This window comes from Oryx dammah, unplaced genomic scaffold, assembly GCF_014754425.2.
Source record: "Oryx dammah isolate SB20612 unplaced genomic scaffold, SCBI_Odam_1.1 HiC_scaffold_1, whole genome shotgun sequence".
NCBI classification, from domain to species: domain Eukaryota; kingdom Metazoa; phylum Chordata; class Mammalia; order Artiodactyla; family Bovidae; genus Oryx; species Oryx dammah.
Genome location: NW_024070185.1, coordinates 31,545,541 through 31,564,836, shown reverse-complemented (window position 1 = coordinate 31,564,836; position 19,296 = coordinate 31,545,541). Strand labels below are relative to the sequence as shown.

The window sequence follows — 19,296 nt, the reverse complement described above, 5'->3', positions numbered from 1 at the left end:
TATCTAAGTTTGACCCTTTAAAGAAATAAATTTTCCATGTCTCCCTAGAATATACACTCCAACAGATAGGTAAGTATAATGAGAATTTAAATGATTAAATATAGGTTCAAGAACAAAATCAAAACTTGAGTAGACTTCTTGCTGCTCTGCATTTATGCTTATCATGAGACCTTATTTTCCTTGTATATTAAATACATAGAAATAAAATATGTTCCATATGATTTTCACAGGAATTATATAAAGGATATGAAGTATCTTGAAAAATTTCTGAGTATGTTACTATTGTCCTATAAGGAAATATATTTTAATTATATAATTATTATATCAAATGTATGCATAATTTAATATTAAATTATATATGGTCATTATTACATACTACATTTATATTGACTTTCTTTAATGATATCATATATAATTACTATAGGTAAAATAATAAATGCTCAATTATTTTAAAAAGAGGAAAAATCTATACATTTATTATTACATATTTTTTAGATATAATTATTTTATATATATTTTTTTGCTTTAGGTGAACTTTATATTTTTATACATTTAAAATATTCCTTTTGATATGTAGAAATGTTATCAAGTCCAGATATCTATAAGGTGAAATTAAACTTCTTTTGAGTTTTGACTATATTCATATTAACAATTTCATCAAGTGGAAAAACATATTCTCTATAGTTCAAAAATAATTAAAAGGTACATTTATGAAATCTACAATACAGAAATATAAACATGTTCATCTGTAACTACTATAAACCTTTATTATTCAAATACATTGAATCATGAACAAGATTTTTGTCAGCTTAGTCATCATAGCACTAGTTTATCAAAAAATTACAGTTCTGCCATGCTACTTAAAAACATGATTCACTGTTTCTGAGTTTCTGTACAACAACTACAAACAACACTAACAGGAGTTTTCCATTGGCGTACATGCGTCTTTTTGAATTATGGCTTTCTCAGGGTATATGCCTAGTAGTGGGATTCCTGAGTCAATATGGTAGTTTCATTCCTAGCTTTTTAAGGAATCTCCATATTGTTCTCCATAATGGTTGTATCAATTTACATTCTCACCAATAGTGCAAGAGAGTTCCCTTTTCTCCACACCTTCCCCAACATCATTTGTAGATTTTTTTGATGATGGTCTTACTGACTGGTATGAGGTGATAACTTATTGTTGAAAAATACACATGTACATACATGTATTCCAACATACAATGGGCTATTACTCAGCCATATGTAGGAACAAATTTGAGTTAGTTCTAGTTAGGTGGATGAACCTTCACTCTAAAGAGTGAGGTCTGAAAGGGAAAAACAAATATCATATATTAATGCATATATATGGAATCTAGAAAAATGGTATTGATGAACCTATTTTCAGAGCAGGAATAGAGACCCCAGAAATAGAGAACAGACACAGTGGGGGAAGAAGAGGGTGAGACGAATTGAGAGAACAGCACTGAAACACATACGTTACCATATAGAAAACATATAGCTAATGGAAAGTTGCTGTAACACAGGGAACTCAACCTGGTGCTCTGGGACAACCTAGAGGAGTAGGATGGGGTGAGAGGTGGGAGGGAAGTTCAAGACGGAGGGGATATATGCATACTCATGGCTGATTCTTGCTGTTATATGGCAAAAACTAACACAACATTGTAAAGCAAATATCCTCCAATTAAAAATACATTTAAAAAGAAACATGTTCCAGTCCTATATATGTGACAAATTCAATACGCAATTAAAAAATGTGTATTAAGTAGTTACTGTATACCAGATGGAAGATCCCCTGAAGGATGGCATGGCAGCCCACTCCAGTATTCTTGCCTGGGGAATCCCATGGACAGAGGAACCTGGTGGGCTACAGTCCACAGGGTCACAAAGAGTCGGACACGACTGAAGTGACTGAGCACACAAACATGCACGCTATACTAGATACTTTCCTACATGGCAGAGAGAGCGATTTGGCAAGTAAACCAAAGACGATTTCAAAATGTTTTAGAAGAGTCCAAACAATGCAGTATTACATTTTGTATAAGATAGAGAGATAGTAAATCTTATTAATGAAATCTATCTGAAGTAGATTTTCCACATGCAATTTTGCCTTGGTGGGCCATAAAATATAACTAATAGTTTTTATAATGTTCTATAAGGCTTTATTGAATTTGGCCTTTGCAAGATTCAATGGAAACAATCTACTAGCCAAAAGAAGAAAAGCAACTGAAGTTATAGAAGGGGCTTCCCTGGTAACTCAGCTGGTAAAGAATTCACCAGCAGCGTGGGAGACCTGGGTTTGATACCTGAGTTTGGGAGGATCCCTGGGAAAAAGGAAAGGCTACCCACTCCAGTATTCTGGCCTTGAGAATTCCATAGACTCTATAGTCCATGGGGTTGCAAAAAGTCAGACAAAACTGAGAGACTTTCACTTCATTTCACTTCAATATGAATATGAGAATAGCTTGAAACAGAGATTACACTGGTTTTGGAGGCATTACTGTAATCTATTAAAGATTATATAAGGAAGGGGAGAAATATTTGAATGGTGGCTTCCTGCACATTTGGAAGAGATTATTTAAAACCTGTGATAAGCTCTCAAGTGAAAAGCCAAGCTGTTGATTATATATGGATTTGCACAATCAAGATTCTAGTATATCTCAACGTATCAAATGTCATCCCAGGAAAAGCATTGCTGATTATGTGCTAATTTTACTTTTACAAAATAGAATTTTCAAGGAATTTTCAACAAATGCTCAATGTATGAGAACTGATTGTTGTCATTTGACATTGGGAGATACATAGATGCTTTTTGAGAGTATCTGTTCCCATCCACTTATGGGTAATCTTTCCTAAGTCTACTCTTAGAAACAACTCTATATCTTATGGCACATTCTTTGGTCCAGAGCTGGATGGCACACAGCACAACACTTTCATTTAGCCTCCATTCCTTTCCGCCAATACATCATTCAACATGATTTTTACATATAGTACCAAGAGATGCCAGTTTTAAGTCTTCTGCTTTCTAGGAATATCTGCAATCTTTTAAAGTTTGGTTGGTGAGATCTAACTCTTCATTTAAAAAAAAAAATTCATATCCATCTAATATGTCTGGTTGCCATGCAGATGCAGATTCTGATTATATGTATGAGTGAAGTTAAAGAATGCAGACATCAGCATACTGCACATTGCTGGGTGACTGTTTCACTAGCTTTAGGTGATTCTCATTATCTTTTGAATTGGGACAGAGGAGTTAGCTATGCTTGATAAGCTGCTTAGGTGTGAAAAAAGAAAAAAGTATGTGATATTTTATGCCTGTAAGAGTGTACAGATTAAAACTGTTAAAATAGCTGAACCATGAAGGTCAGCATAGTATTTGATAGAAGTAAAATATGTAGCTTCTTGATACTTTTTCTAATCTGATTACAACACATGTAATTTCTTGCCAAATCTTAAAAGATCTGAATAGAGATCTATTATATGTGTAAATCGAAAGGCTGGATATTTTTTTTTCTATTATCTGTTTCCAAACTGTCACAGACAGGTAACTATGAATATTTACTGCATATTTTCTCAAAAGAGATACTTCCCAATCCTTTGGCATTAGTGGTCAGAATAATAAGAGGTTCAGCCAAGAATTAAAAGTTGAATTTTTGCTGATTTGCTGATATCAGTAGTGTTAAAAAACACAAGGAGGGGAAACCAGTATCTCCAACCACTTTCACAGTGAAAATAAGAAGCAATAAGTGGGAAAGAAAAATTCTTATTAATATATAATTTTATGAATATTTTTGTTGGCAAGTTTCTAAAATACTTTGAATTGTTACTCAATTTTGTATTTTTCAATCCTTCATTTCTTCTTCTTTAAAGAAGAGATTAAAATGTGGTGAAGTGTTGGTGGTTTGTTCACTCTATCTTTGTTTCTGTAAACATTTATAAATAAAATAATTAAAAAGAAAATATAGCTGACACTTGTTTTCCATTCCATTATAATAAATCTTCCACATATATCTCACAATGAAACCATTTCTAAAACTTGCTGCTGACCTTTTCAATTCCTTCTCCCCTGTTCTTCTGGAACATTTGCAATTGCTGCATAGCTGTAGTTTGCTGGCTTTTGTTATAAAAAATCTAGATTCTCCATTTATCTCTATGATAAATTCTACCCAGTTTTCTTGCTGAACCCCTCTTACATTACTGTATCTTTACTTTGTAAAGATTATTTCAAGCTATTACACTATGCCCTGTTACCTGAATCTCTGAGAAAGCCCACTTACATCATATTTCCCAGTATCATTTTTATGTCACTAGTTTCCAACTTTGTATTCCCATTCTTGCCCTCTGTCCTGAGCACAAGGACCAAATTATCAAACAGACTGGGACAGTAACACACATATGTCCACCACCACCAGAAACTGACCATGTTCAAAATTGAACTCATCTTATTCCTCCTTTATTTCCCTTCTGCTTATCCTCTATACTGTCACATAAATTGTCCTTTACTCATCCATCTCCCCTCTTTCTTATCTACCTATGGTTACTAAATGCTACCAAGTTTCTTCAACTCTCTCACATCTCACATATATAGAATCAGTTCCACTCTACAGTCACAATTCTATTTCAGATCTCATTACCTCTCCCCTGAAATATCATCTCAGCCTAACTGCTCTTCCTCTCCTCTCTCACCTCTGAAAAAATGAAAGTGTTAGCTGATCATTCGTGTCTGACTCTTTGCGACTCCATGGACGGTTGCCCACTAAACTCCTCTGTCCAAGAAATTCTCCAGGCAAGAATACTGGAGTGGGTTACCAATCCCTTCTCCAGGCAATCTTCTTGACCCAGAGATTAATTCTTTATCATCTGTACTAGTATGTACAGATTCTTTACCATGTACTGTCTGAGTTAGATTTCTAAAGTACAGTTATGGGATTGTATAATATTTTACGTGTTCTAAGGATTAAGAGGAGCAGTCGTGAAGAGATACCCCACGTCCAAGGTAAGAGAAACCCAAGTAAGACGGTAGGTGTTGTGAGATGGCATCAGAGGGCAGACACACCGAAGTCATAATCACAGAAAACTAGTCAATCTAATCACACAGACCACAGCCTTGTCTAACTCAATGGAACTAAGCCATGCCATGTGGGGCCACCCAAGATGGACGGGTCATGATGGAGAAGTCTTACAGAATGTGGTCCACTAGGGAAGAGAATGGCAAACCATTTCAGTATTCTTGCCTTGAGAACCCCATGAACAGTAGTCATGTATGGATGTGAGAGTTGGACTGTGAAGAAGGCTGAGCGCCGAAGAATTGATGCTTTTGAACTGTGGTGTTGGAGAAGACTCTTGAGAGTCCCTTGGACTGCAAGGAGATCCAACCAGTCCATTCTGAAGGAGATCAGCCCTGGGATTTCTTTGGAAGGAATGATGCTAAAGCTGAAACTCCAGTACTTTGGCCATCTCATGTGAAGAGTTGACTCATGGGAAAAGACTCTGATGCTGGGAGGGATTGGGGGCAGGAGGAGAAGGGGACGACAGAAGATGAGATGGCTGGATGGCATAACCAACTTGATGGAGGTGAGTTTGAGTGAACTCCGGGAATTGGTGATGAACAGGGAGACCTGGCGTGCTGCAATTCATGGGGTCGCAAAGAGTCGGACACAACTGAGCGGCTGAACTGAACTGAACTGAAGGATTAAGAAGAATAAAGGTCAAAATCTAGCCTGATCTACAAAGTTCTGCAAAATCTGACTACCGTCCACATTCCCAGTTTACTTTCTCATTTTTTCTTCCTCCCTCTCACCTTTCTAAAATCTTCCCACCTCCAGTCACTTATGTACTCAGTATTTTTTTCTCACTTTAGAGGTAACAAAACTGAGAATGTAGAGTTTGTATAAATATCTCAAGATAATTAAAGCATCAGTTCAAAGTCTTCCAATGCCAAGTCCAAATCATTACACTACTTAAATTGAAGAAATCAAAATACTGCTTATAATTCTTTCCCTGAGATAAGAAAGTGGCAATTATTTTCTGAAGATATTTAATCTCAGGTTTGATATTTACATGCATTTGTTTTGGAATCAAGTCTAGTGATTGTTTTACCTTTACTCAATCCTAGTTCTGAAGCATTATTTTAAAAAAAAAAAGGTTATTTAAAGTGTTTTTAATCATTAGTTGCCTCATAGTAAAAGAAGGGTAGCAAAAGATTTCACTCAGAACATTACTAACTACAATCAATGAGTAAACAACATATACAATTTTCTAAGTTTTGTGTGTGTGTTTTTTTTTTTAGTTTGAAGGATATGAAATATCTAAAGGAATATCCAAATGTTTCCAAACTCCAAATTGTTAAAACAACTAAGAATAAGTTAAAAGTTTTTAATATTTTTGTATATTTATCAGCAGCTTATTACTGAAAGATGACACACATAGCACTAAAATAACACATTTTTTTCACTACTGATAAGAAGTACCATGTTCCAGTATTTCAAGTGTGAAATTTTTATTAGGGTTGAAATTCAGATATGCTGGCTTCAAAGTGCACTGTTCTCTCTCAGTGTTACTCTATTTAATATTTTCAGGAGAATTACTAAAAACTCTTATTTCATTTATCTGTGGAGAAAGCTATCTTTGTAAGAAATATTTCAATTTAGAAATATTTAAGCATATATTTTAAATACCTTTTAAAATAATTTGGTCCAATTAATACAATTTTATATGGTACTTGAAACACTTGACCGATTTCCATGTTTTAAATATTTCTAAATTAAAAGAATTAAATATAGAAAGAAATATTCTGAGCAAACACAGGCTGCCTCCTCGAAAAGCTGAGAAATGTAAATAAGCAACATCAAGAGCCAAAACATGATTTTCACTAAAGATTACTTGGTGTGAATAGTGCCCCACAGAGTTGTTTCAGGATAATTCATTTCTTCTATAATGAGATCCAATGGAATAAATTTGTAAGCACTGAAGACACATAAATGGCACTGCCAATTACCCAGTGTCATCACAACATACTTCTTCCTTCTGACAAAATAGTGAGTGAAATTACACTAAGCACAGTCTAGGGACATACAGCAACTACCAAAGAGCTAGTTTGCCTAATCTTGGTAATTATGTCGTAAGTGCATTCCTTCTAACATTTCTGGTTGGAGTTAGACATTCATTTTCCCTTCTGTGTCTCTGAATACTGTGAAAGAAAAATGCTGTGTTTCAGCTTAGAGGTATCTGAGTTTCATTGGGAAATCTTTTCCAAAAGTTCTAGAAACCTTGGAAATATATCACTCATAGCGGATTCTAGGCAGAGATCAAACTGAATCTCACTTGACATTTTGTGAGATAGTAGATCTGGAATGCTGAGTTGTTTGAGTAGTATGGTTGGGAGGTCAACTGGTGGTTTATAAAGAGGGATTTCTGGATCCAAAGATACAAATACAATTTAACTCTAAAGACTTAATCACGATAGCACCATATTCCTTTGGAATGCTGACTTTGTTCCTAGCAACAGGTCAGAGGGAGAAAACCCCTAATTGTGACTCAACAACATAGTTTTGACTTCTAACAAAAATCACATGCAGTATTTTTCTAGTGCCAATAGATATGGATTTTAAGAGACTTGCTATGTGACAGAGGATGAGATGGCTGGATGGCATCACCAACTCAATGGACGTGAGTTTGCGTGAACTCTGGGAGTTGGTGAGGGACAGGGAGGCCTGGTGTGCTGCAATTCATGGGGTTGCAAAGAGTCAGACACGACTGAGTGACTGAACTGAACTGAACTGAGTCCTAAGTGTCACAAGAACCAGTTATGTGATTTAAACCAGGTTATGTCACATCTCTGATCCCAATGACCTTTCTCTGTGAAATGAGTTTGAGACTAGCACACACAAAAAAATATGATTATCTTCCTTCATGTGAGAAAACACTGAGCTACATTCATTTTCTGAACATCTCCCTTTATTATTTTCTAGCATGACAGATTTGGGTGAAAGGCTTGGCAACTGACTTTTCAATATGTTGACTCTCTAGCCTTATTGCCTTCAGTAGTTGTTCCTGGTCATAAAATTGATAATGTGTATCATGGAACCTTCACTGAATAAATATTCACTACATGTAAGTAAGTGTTAAGCATTGTGTTGAGTGCTGAGGCTAGAAGAAAATTATGACACAGACTTTGTCCTAAGAACATTACAGAGAAGACAAAATGGGAAATCATTCACTATTCCTGGTGTGCTTACTATGCACCAAGTTATACAGTTCAGTTAATAGAGGAGCAGAGCAATATGTGTTAAAGTTTAGATCTGATTGCCTCCAAATGTGTGTGCCAACAATATACTACCACAACAAGGAAGAGGGTTCAGTAAATATTCATGCAGGCTCCTCTGTATTCCAAGCCTTGTTTATGCATTGATATATTCCTTAATGCCCTTAATATATAAGCTTATCCCATCAAATTCCCTGAGCCAATCTTAATCAATGCAGGCAGCTTACTTTAGGTCACTGTCCCTTCCAGTGGGCATTTCAGGAGTTATGATATTGCATGTTAATCAAACAATGTAGAAAGTGTCACAGGAAATCCTCATTAATGCCCTCATCTCCCTTGCCTAGAAAGGTTCTGAGCATTTGTTTTATCTATGCTAATTCCCTCCTCTATGACAGTGGAATTGACTCTAAAAGAAGAGTCATCATCAGAAGTCTAGACTACTTCCCAAAACAAGCATCTCTATGAAAACCAATACTTTCAGTCATCAGACAGAAGATGTTACCTTCTTCAAACTTGATGCCTGACCTTAGAAGGCCAAAAACCATTCTAGTTTTTTATCTAATGATTATTTTTCTTGGGACTAATCATAAAGCTGGGCTTTTTCTTGGCCTCAGGCCTTTTGATTCTGAATTTCCTCCATTAGCCTCCCTCCACCTAATATCCTGAAAAACTCTCAACCTTTTTTTTTTCACTATCACTATTTAAGAATCTTCTCACTATTAATTTACAGTGTGATTACATTAACCTGTTAAAGAAAGAAAGTGAAAGTGAAAATTGCTCTAGTGATGTCCAACTCTTTGTGACCCCAAGGATTGTAGTCTGCCAGGCTCCTCTGACTACTGGAGTGGACAGTCATTCCCTTCTCCACAGGATCTTCCCAATCCAGGGATCAACCCCTAGTCTCCTGCATTGCAGATAGATTCTTTACCATCTGAGCCACTAGGGAATTCCAATCTGCTAAGCAGACCATTTATGCAATAGGTTTGGCTTAAATTAATGCATCTTGCTTAAGTTAAATAAGTGTGATAAGCCTTTACAATGTTTGCACGTTTATTTTTATAGACTGTAACACAAATGACAACACTTTGCTGAAAAGATTCTCTGGCTTTCTTCTACTTAAAATCAACACAGTAACTTAATGACTACATCTATGGATGCCAAACTCTTCTTTGGCAAATATTTTTCTCTCTCTCATCTTATCTGTTCTGTGATCTGTATGGGCAATGGTTTCCATTACTCTGGAATTAATTTGAAAATGTCTGCATGACTAGGCATTTGAAAGCACACCCTGAGATTTGTAGGGTTCCATGTTCTGATGGCTTAAATAGACTTGATTTCTGGGAGCATGCATAGTTTTAATTGATGTATATATTAAATTGTGCAGATGCTGAATTTGTAGGATCAATGAGTGAATGTTCTACATGTCACTACTTGAAAATAGGAACTAGCTTTCTTTTAATGCAATTACATTCAGTAAATACAAAATGTAGTTATTCTTTGAAGTTGCCTTATAATAGAAAAGAGAATACATTGTACAAAAAGCTTATTTATCATAATTTTACAGAAATTGCTAGAATTGAAACAAAATGTATTTTCTTCTCTCATAGCATTTTTAAAAAGTGCTTCATTTTAGGTGTGCTCAATAAGATAATGACTATATTCACTAGAATTCCATAATTAAGAGTAATAACGCCAGTCATAATAAGATGTTGAAAATGATATATCAAATTGCTGAAATGTTAAAATTTGCAGAGCTCCTTATAACATAGGCCTTGTAATACCTTAGCTAGAAAGCTTGCTGCTTGTCACTTCAGTCATGTCCGACTCTGTGAGACCCCATAGATGGCAGCCCATTAGGCTCCTCTGTCCCTGGGATTCTCCAGGCAAGAATACTGGAGTGGGTTGCCATTTCCTTCTCCAATGCATGAAAGTGAAAAGTGAAAGTGAAGTTGCTCAGTCGTGCCCGACTCTTAGCGACCCCATTGACTGCAGCCTACCAGGTTTCTCCGTCCATGGGATTTTCCAGGCAAGAGTACTAGAGTGGGTTGCATTGCCTTCTCCAGCTAGAAATCTTATTATTTACTAATTTTGTGATTTTTAGATAATTGCAATCTCTCAGAACCATTTCCTAACTATATTATAGGTTGATTTTAAGCTACATCAGAGTTAATACAGGTGAAAATGTATATTTTGTTGATAAATTCCTAATAAATATTAATTTGTATTAAAACAAATTTTATCCACAAAGCAACTCTGTAAGACCCTCACCAACCAAGAAGCTCACCAGGAAAAGAAAAAAAAATCTACATATGGATGTAATCATCATAAGCAGTGGTGATCAATTAGTTCTGTGGTATTTTGAGGACTGGTGATACATATTTTGCTGGAGTAACAGATGATACATGAGAGTAATGGAGAAAGCATTTGGGAAGACTGAGAAGAGAGTCACAACAGTTTTTCTGAAAGACAATTGTTTTCACTGCATAGAATTCGTTGCTGTTCAGTCACTAAGTGATGTCTGACTCTTTGCCACCCTGTGGACTGCAACACCAGGTTGCCATTTTCTTCTCCAGGGGATAGTCCTGACCCAGGGATTGAACCCGTGTCTCCAGCATCTCCTGCACTGGCAGACAGATTCTTTACCTGCTGAGCTATCTAGGAATCTATCTACAGAGAATAATCATCTTCAAAAAACTCAGTGATGTTAATGTATAGAAACGCAGCTGACTTTTGAGCATTCACTTTGCATCATGCAAATATGCTAAATATATTTATTACTTTTAACTATTTTGTGGAGTCTTCAGGGTCTTCTAAATATAAGGTCCTGTCATCTTCAAAAAGCAATAATTTTATATTTTTCTTTCCAATTTGTGTGTCTTTTACTTCTTTTTCTTACCCCATTGTTTTGACTGGGACTTCCAGTGACAAGTTGAATAAAAATGTCAAGAGTGGGCATCCTTGCCTTGTTCCAGACTTAGAGAAAACTTTACTTTTTAAGTATTTACTGTGATGTTTTATTAATGTGTGGGCTTTGCATATATAGCTTGCATTATGTTAAGGTGAGTTCCTTCTATAATTAATTTCTAGAACTTTTTTTAATCATAAAAGGGTACTGAGTCTTGCCAAAATGCTTTTTCTTGTATCTATGCTACGTCACTTCAGTGGTGTCCAACTCTGTGCGACCCCATAGACAGCAGCCCACCAGGCTTGGCCGTCCCTGGGGTTCTCCAGGCAAGAACACTGGAGTGGGTTGCCATTTCCTTCTCCAATGCATGAAAGTGAAAAGTGAAAGTGAAGTTGCTCAGTCGGGTCCAACCCTCAGCAACCCCATGGACTGCAACCTACCAGTGTCCTCCGTCCATGGGATTTTCCAGGCAAGAGTACTGGAGTAAGGTGCCATTGCCTTCTCTGTTTCTTGTATCTACCAATATGATATTATCATTTTTATTTTACATTCTGTTAATGTGGTGCATCACCTTCATTTATTTGTTATGTTGAACCATTCTTGTATTCCAGGGACAATTCTATTTGGTCATGGTGTATGACCCTTCTAATAATCTGGTGATCTCAGGTTTTCAATATTTCATTAGGATTTTTGGGTCCATGCTCATCTGGGAGACTGCCTGTAATTTTCTCTGGTGCTTTTGTCTGGTTTCTGTGTCATGGTGATGCTTGCCTCACAGAAAAACTTTAGAAGTTTTCCCTCTTTTTCTATATTTTGGAAGAATTTATGAAGAATTGAATTATGTTCAAAAGGAAATTAAGGAAACATTACCATTTACAACTGTAGTAAATAAATTACTTAGGAATAAATTTACCTAAAAAGGAAAACACTTATGCACCAAAAACAATAAAACACTGATGAAAGAAATTATATAGCAGACACAAATATATGCAAAGGTACTATGTGTTAATGGATCAGAGTTATTAACATTGTCAACATATCCATACTACCCAAAGTGACCTATAGATAAAATGAAATCTGTATAAAAAGCCTACTGGCATTTTTTTATAGGAATAACAACCAAAAAAAAATCCTCAAATTCTTATACCTCACAAAAGACTGAATAGCCAAAGCACTTTTGTGCAAGAAAATATACCTAGAGGCATCACACCCCCTCATTCCAACATATATTAGAAAACTATAGTAAAGTAGGCTTCCAGAATGGCTCAGTGGTAAAGAATCCGCCTGAAATGCAGGAGACGCATGAAACACAGGTTCAGTCCCTGGGTTAGGAAGATGCCCTGGAGGGGCAAATAGGAAACCACTCCAGTATTCTTGCCTAAAAAAAAAATCCCAAGGACAGAGAAGCCTGGTAGCTTCTCCATGAGGTTGCATGAGGTTGCACAGAGTTGGACACGACTGAGAAAATGAGCATGCACACACAATATGGTACCAGCGTACAAGAGCTACATGGACAACAGAACAGCACGTGTAGAGAGGCCAAAAGTAAACCTACACATACTTAATCAGCTGATCTTTGACAAGGGCACCAGAATACAATAGGGAAAGTTTTATTCAGTAAGTAAATGCTTATTCAATAAATGGTTTTGGGAAAACTAGCTACACACATGCTCAAGAAAGAAATTGGACTCATCTCACACCACACAAAAAATCAACTCAAATGGGGTAAGGACTTAAAATAAGACCCAAAGCATAAAACTTCTAGAGGGAAAGAGCTTCTGGATACTGGCCTGGTCAATGATTTTTTGAATACCAAAACTGAAAGGAGGTAAATGGGACTAACCTAAACTAAAAAATTCCTTCATAGCAAAGGAAATAGTCTACAGAGTGAAAATGCAAACTATAGAATGGGAGAAATATTTGCAAACCATATTTATGAGCTGGATATATATTTTGTCAAGACTTACAGTTGGCTAATGCATATATGAAAAGGTGCTTAAGATCACTGATTATCAGTATGATGCAAATCAAAACCACAATGAGTTAGTACTTTCACACCTATTAGGACAGGTATTATGAAAAGAGAAAAAATTACTGGTGAGGATGTTGAGAAAAGGGAATACTAGTATACTGTTGCTGGGAATGTAAATTAGTGCAGCCCCTGTGGAAAACAATATGTAGGTTTCACAAAAAACGAATAACAGAACCACCATATAATGTAGTAATCACACTTCAAGGAATGTACCTGAGGGAATTACAATCAGGATCCTGAAGACAAAACTGCACTCCCACATTAACTGCAATATCCATAGTAGCCAAGATATGGTGGCATCCTAAAGGTCCATCTATTGATGAATGAATAGAGAAAGTGTAATACATACATACAGTGGAATATTATTCAAGCTAAAAAAGGAAGATAATTCTATTTTCAACAATATGTGTGAAACTTGAGGACAATATGCTAAGTGAAGTAAGCTAGACACAGTAGGTTTACCTCAAAATACCACTTGAAGTGAAGTGAAGTGAAGTGAAGTCGCTCAGTCGTGTCCGACTCTTTGCGACCCCATGAACTGTAGCCTACCAGGCTCTTCCGTCCATGGAATTTTCCAGACAAGAGTACTGGAGTGGGTTGCCATTTCCTTCTCCAGGGGATCTTCCCGACCCAGGGATCGAACCCTGGTATCCTGCATTGCAGGCAGACGCTTTACCATCTGAGCCACCAGGGAACTTACGATATATAAAATAAAACATGCAAAATACCATTTATGGATCTAAAACAGTGAAACTCTTGGAATCGGAGCGTTGAATATAAATAATAAAGTAGTTGTTAGGGGCTGAGGAGAAGGGAAAATGGAGAGATATTAGTCAAAGATTTAAGTTGCAGTTATACAAGATGATTAAGTTCTAGAGATTCACTCCACAGCAGAGTGTATCTAGTTAACAATAATGTATTGTATACTTAACATTTTGCAAAGAGAGTAAATCTTAGGTGCTTTTACAATAAGATAAAAATAGTAACAAATAAGAGAGCAGGAAGAATCTTTTGGAGGCAGGAGACAGACTTTGGGCAAAAACTATGGTGATGTTTCACAGATATATATGTATTTCCAATCTCAAATTGGACAGATTAGTGCAGCTTTTGCATGTAAAATAATAATAATAATAATAAGCCAAAAGAAAAGACTTGGAATAGAAAACAGGAGACCTGTGATAGAAGACAGACCCAAAGCTTCAAAACAACAAATAAAAATAGGAATTCTTTGGTGAAAAAAAAAAATGTTTAAGTGTACAATTTCACCCTTATTATAGCTTACTTTATTCTTTCTATTGTCTTCATTCTTATTTTTCTGCAATGACTTTTATTTCAACACTTGAATGTGTATGATATTAGTTTTTAAGAATAAAGTCTCTTGAATTTATAATCATTTTAATGATTTTATACAGTCACTGTTCATTCATTTTCTGTTAATACTGTCTCATACTTTAAATCTGTAATTACATCCATAGCCCTAAGTTTTCACCCAATCTCTCAACATTTATTCCTATGTAGTACAGCTCTTATCCTCAACTTTCAACTGAAGTTATTGTAATAAATTATCCTGGACTTTCTTCCTACAATACTCATTGGAATTGTCTTATGTTTTTTAAGTTAATCTAATAATTTGTGGGGTATCTCTTCACAGTTGCTCCAGCAAAGCACAGCCACTGCTCCTTACCTTGGATGAAGGGTATCTCCTCACTGCAGCCCTTCCTGACCTTCAACGTGGGATGGCTCCTCTAGGCCCTCCTGCGCCAGCGCAGCCACCTCTCCTTAGATGTGGGGTTGCTCCTCCCCGTTGCCACCCCTGGCCTCGGGTGCAGGGTGGCTCCTTCCGGCCGCTGTGACCTCGGACGTGGAGTAGCTCCGCTCAGCCACAGCCCCTGACCTCCGACATGGGGTAGCTTCTCCCGGCCACCACCCCTGACCTCGGACGTGGGATAGCTCCTCTCAGCCATTCCTGCGCCATCACAGCCTGTCACTTTCGGTCACTACCCCTGACCTCGGACATGGGGTAACTCCTCTTGGCCGCCGCCCTTTGGGCATGGGGTCCTACCGGCTTCTGCCCCTGACCTCCAACGACGTGGGGCAGCTCCTCTCAGCTACGCTTAGTGCGCCGGTCGCAGCCGCCCACGCTTAGTGCACCGGTCTCAGCAAACTTGGAAAACTCAGCAGTGACCACAGGACTGGAAAAGGTCAGTTTTCATTCCAATCCCAAAGAAAAGCAATGCCAAAGAGCACTCAAACTACTGCACAATTGCACTCATCTCACATGCTAGTAAAGTAATGCTCAAAATTCTCCAAGCCAGGCTTCAGCAATACATGAACCGTGAACACCCTGATGTTCAAGCTGGTTTTAGAAAAGGCAGAGGAACCAGAAATAAAATTGCCAACATCCACTGGATCGTAGAAAAAGCAAGAGAGTTCGAGAAAAACATCTATTTCTGCTTTACTGACTATGCCAAAGCCTTTGACTGCGTGGATCACAATAAACTGTGGAAAATTCTGAAAGAGTTGGGAATCCCAGACCACCTGACCTGCCTCTTGAGAAATCTGTATGCAGGTCAGGAAGCAACAGTTAGAACTGGACATGGAACAACAGACTGGTTTCAAATAGGAAAAGGAGTATGTCAAGACTGTATATTTGTCACCCTGCTTATTTAGCTTCTGTGCAGAGTACATCATGAGAAATGTTGGACTGTAAGAAACACAAGCTGGAATCAAGATTGCTGGGAGAAATATCAATAACCTCAGATATGCAGATGACACCAGCCTTATGGCAGAAAGTGAAGAGGAACTAAAGAGCCTCTTGATGAAAGTGAAAGAGGAGAGTGAAAAAGTTGGCTTAAAGCTCAACATTCAGAAAACGAAGATCATGGCATCCGGTCCCATCACTTCATGGCAAATAGATGGGGAAACAGTGGAAACAGTGTCAGACTTTATTTTTCAGGGCTCCAAAATCACAGCAGATGGTGACTGCAGCCATGAAATTAAAAGATGCTTACTCTTTGGAAGAAAAGTTATGACCAATCTAGATAGCATATTAAAAAGCAGAGACATTACTTTGCCGACTAAGGTCCATCTAGTCAAGGCTATGGTTTTTCCTGTGGTCATGTATGGGTGTGAGAGTTGGACTGTGAAGAAGGCTGAGCGCTGAAGAATTGATGCTTTTGAACTGTGGTGTTGGAAAAGACTCTTGAGAATCCCTTGGACTGCAAGGAGATCCAACCAGTCCATTCTAAAGGAGATCAGTCCTGGATTTTCTTTGGAAGGAATGATGCTAAAGCTGAAACTCCAGTGCTTTGGCCACCTCATGTGAAGAGTTGACTCATTGGAAAAGACTCTGATGCTGGGAGGGATTGGGGGCAGGAGGAGAAGGGGACAACAGAGGATGAGATGGCTGGATGGCATCACTGACTCGATGGACGTGAGTCTGAGTGAACCCCAGGAGTTGATGATGGACAGGGAGGCCTTGTGTGCTGTGATTCATGGGTTTGCAAAGAGTCAGACACGACTGAGCGACTGAACTGAACCGAACTGAATGGCTCATTCATGTTGAGGTTTGACAGAAAACAGCCAAATTCTGTAAAGCAAGTATTCTTTAATAAAAAAATAAATAATTTTTTTTTTTTTAAGTACAGATGAATGTTGTCCAAATTCAGATGAAGAAAAGGTTTGCATGCAGCTTGAGCTATAGGAAAGACCACATCAATGGTAGTACATTTTGCCTGGGCCCTAAGAAAGAAAAAAAGTGAAGTCACTCAATCATGTCCGAATCTTTGTGACCATGGACTGTAGCCTATCAGGCTCCTCCGTCCATGGGATTTCCAAGCAAGAATACTGGAGTTGGATTGCGATTTCCTTCTCCAGGAGATCTTCCTGACCCAGGGACTGAACCCAGTCTCCTGCATTGTAGGCAGACACTCTACTGTCTGAGCCATCAGGGAAGTCCGGACCTTCTAAATCACTGTATGTTTTACAGAACACGAGAGTAAAATATAAATATATACATGTTTCCACTTATTTCTCTTACACAAATTTACATTCTTCTAGACTTTCCAAAGAGTAACTAATGATAAATAAAATTTCCACCGCTTTTAAGACTTCCAATGTATGTACCTGGGGTCATATATTGATCCAAAGTTTATAAGAAGTTGGAAAACTTCAAGGGGCTAAATTGCTTGCTAATCCCCATCACTATTATTGTTACTGTCAATATTCATTCTATTACTCTAAGCTGTCTCTATGTGAATATCCGCTGATATCTTTAGAAACTATGGGGCAGGCCCCTTACAGAGATCTGTGGGTGACAGAATCACATAACTTTTGAGGAGATGCTTCTGAGAATGTTTCATATCTTCAGTCACTTGCAGAAGGCCTCACTGACCAAAAACACCAAACATCTCAGTCTCTAGAAATACAAGATCACTTAATATGGCTTTATTTACTTGACATCTTCTTCAAGAACAACAACAAAAACAAAACTACAACAGCCCACTGGGGAAGAATGCTAAATATTTAGAAATTTCTGACTTTGATCCTAAAATACACAAACTAAAAAATACCATCCATGTTTCCTCTGCTTCCACATGATGAACTAAAACTTAAAACTGATCTTAATCACTTCTTTAAAAGGGGAATAAAAAATATCAACAGCAGCAAAACTAAATATCAACTATTTTAATAGACTTTCCTGATGTATCAATAATTTTAATTTTTCCACCAGTAGAAATTTTCAGAAGGTATTCTAGGTAACATTGCTAAAATAAATGGTTACCCACCAGTTAAAACTTCATTGTTTAAAAACTAAAAACAACGGTGCAACTTGTGGAAGATCTTTGTTTTTTATTCATTTTTGAATGTAATATTAAACCTAATCCCCAGGTGAATGATAGAATACAGTACATAATTTTTTCTTATATTCAACTATTTTATTAGAGTGTTGTTATATATAGAAGAATAATGAACACACCCTAGCAATAGCTAGTAAGGCTAAAGATATTCACACGCAAATTGAGTTGAAATCATAGAGAATATTACTACTCATCTAGTACTCCTGAGCTGCTATGTCTGATAAATATAATTTCATCACAATAAAACTCAGAAATATACTACAGATATAAAGCCAGAATTATTCAAGCTATATTTCACTTTTCCAATGTTCTACAATATATAATATTAACAGTTGATAAGATACAGGTTTATCATTTTTTTAAATTCTCAAACAGCAATTTAAAAATCTCCTTTTAACCTACATGTTATATACATCTATGTTCCTCATGTAGATGACAAAATAATAAAATGTTACCCAGTTTTTCAGTACATGCATTAAGTTACAGGGTTATAGAATAAAATATGGAATAGTTAAACTGGAAGCAAAAAGGAGAGAGAGAGTTCTGCTCTGGGTGTTTTTCCTTCTTTCTTTGTTCCAGAAGCCACTTGACAAGTCTGCCAACATGTTAACCTTTCTTCTTTCTCCCCAGAGTTTCTAGTAATAGAACAAATGTGCTGCTTCCTGTACAAAATGAGCAGTGTGCTTGTAGGCTGAGATGGGACTTGCATTTCCCCATCAGCATGATTAGCCTTGACTGCTTGGATCCACACTTGAGTTTGGAAAACATACACAATCCTAAATCACTTTTCTTTCTGAAATGCAATGTAAAAAGGGAAGTGGATAGAACATGTGTGTGTGTGTACAGTGAATTAAGCTTATCAAAATTATTTTTACCATCTCATGTGAGCATTGCAAAATCACTGCCAGTGGGAGCTTCAGGAGACCCTTAGGAAATCTCTGTTATTTACAACATAACAATAACCTTTATTTCACCTGTGAAAACTGAGATTGTAGTCATTTCTTCTCCATTCATCCCTTAGGTCCACATCCCATCTATCCTGATACAATAATACACTTCTGGAGACTGTATATGGACCATAGCAATCAGACCCTGTTATCCTGTGACTTCTCATTCAGTTTGGCCAGTTAGAGGTGCTGACAGGAGATCAAAGAGGGGGAAGAGAATCAACCTAAGATGTATGCTTTTTCCATCATTCTTTTTCTGAAGTGGCTCTGACAGAACCACTGTTTACCTC

General features: G+C 37.1%; 1 non-coding gene across 1 annotated transcript; it reads right to left on the bottom strand.

Moving 5' to 3' along the window:
* Window positions 1-8,513: 8,513 nt before the first annotated feature.
* On the bottom strand, window positions 8,514-8,590 carry LOC120867790. The gene has a single exon (XR_005722015.1). It is a non-coding gene; the product is annotated as a small nucleolar RNA SNORD34 (small nucleolar RNA).
* Between the last annotated feature and the right edge of the window lie 10,706 nt (window positions 8,591-19,296).